Source organism: Panthera pardus, unplaced genomic scaffold (assembly GCF_024362965.1).
Source record: "Panthera pardus isolate Hobbes unplaced genomic scaffold, ASM2436296v1 HiC_scaffold_233, whole genome shotgun sequence".
Lineage (NCBI taxonomy): Eukaryota > Metazoa > Chordata > Mammalia > Carnivora > Felidae > Panthera > Panthera pardus.
Window position 1 is genome coordinate 18,164 of NW_026526803.1, and position 1,816 is coordinate 19,979.

The window sequence follows — 1,816 nt, forward strand, 5'->3', positions numbered from 1 at the left end:
CATGCAACAGAAAACAAAGAGTAGATGTCAGAAATCAAAAAAGCCAAAGTTGGTTGTCTGAGAAAGGGACAAAGCACGATTTACCTCTATCAAGGATTACTAAAGTAAATATCAAAACATATGCTGCAGATAAGAAGGATATTATAAACCAGTTTGCACTTTTTTCTTGGTAAGTTTGGGAAGTCTGAGCAAATTCTTCGAAAACAAAATGCCTTATCTAGAAAATAGAAGATATGGAAAATCGGAAAAATCTTGTTTCCACTTAAAAAAGCAATCTGCCATGAAATCCCTTCTCTCAAGGAAAACCTAACGCCAGCAGGTTTGCCTATCACTTTTTCCCAAAAATAAAGAACATACAAAAAAATTCTTCTGGGAAAGCACAAGGAGTGCTCCTACCTACGTCATTTTAGGAGGCCAGCAGGACCTTAACCTCAAACCCCAGGAAAGACAGCAAAATTGGGTGCAAGTGAACACCCACTACTCTCGAATACAGATGCAAGAATCCGAAGCACAATAGTTACAAATGGAATCCAATGAAAAGAGACAACAGGTTCTGCTTATTCTAGAAGGTCAAGAGTTGTTTTACGTTAAGCCAAAACATTAAAAAGAAAATCTCTTTTTGCAAAAGATGCACAAAACACTTCTCAGAAAATCTAGTCATTATTTCATTGATGATTTTTAAATCTTAGAAAATTAAAAATAGAGAATTTTCAAATTTTGATAGACCACTCTACCAGTAACGCCACTGGTGTCATATGTAGTGGTAAAATACTGAACTCTTTGGGTTCCTGAGTGGCCTATAGTTGGTGAAGCTTCCAGCTCTTGATTCAGCTCAGGCCATGATCTCACGGTTCATGGGTTTGAGCCCTGCATCAAACTCTCAGGTGAGAGTGTGGACTCTTCTTGGGAATCCTCTCTTTCCCCCCCTCAGTCTCCTTCCCATGCATGTGCTCTAAATAAATAAATAAACAAACTTTAGAAAATATATACAAAAATAATGAAAACCTTCTCTCTACTATCTGGAAGGAGACAAGGACACCTACTCTCACCACTTCCTTTCAACACTGTACTGGAGGCCCTAGCCGGTTCAAGGCAAGAAGGGTGAAAATGGTCACACTACTGGAAAGAAACAAAAGAAACTTACAAAAGGCAACACTGGGAGAATGAAAGGCAGACATACACAAGAATATGAAAAATTCTGCCATTCACAGATATATTCCACACTCATAGAAAGACCTCTTTTGACAAAACACAAAACACACAAAACTATCACAAAGTGGCTTGCAAAAGGCAAATATTTGACAAAAGAAATATGCAAGTGGCTTAGAAGCACTTGCTTCCTGGGTCCCACAGGAGCAGCATGAATACTCCACACCTCCCAACACCTGAGCCCCAGCAAAGAGCAAACACAAGAGAAAAGGCAATACCAGGGATGAGCCACCGGGGAGCTCCCTCACTCTGTTGCTCGTGGGGAAAAGACACACGTGCCACCATTCATGACCTGCTCTTCCAAGGCAACCCAATACGATGCATGTGGAGCTGCAGGCAGCCTCTGCACAAACCGGAACACCCACCGGAGAAAGAATAAACCGTTCCGTGCTCACTCACTAGGCCTTTGACAGCAAGGGAGGACGAGCAGAGCCACACAAGGAAAGCAGGTGCATTGCGCACACACAGCGCTCAAGGGTTAGCTCAACATGAAGCGAAGAACAAGCCAAAGCAATTGCCGGTGAAAGTCAAGACCGTGGTTACCTTTGGGGGACGTTCGGTGGGAGTCAGCAGGAGGTAGGAAGCACGGTAAGGTTCCAGTTCTTCA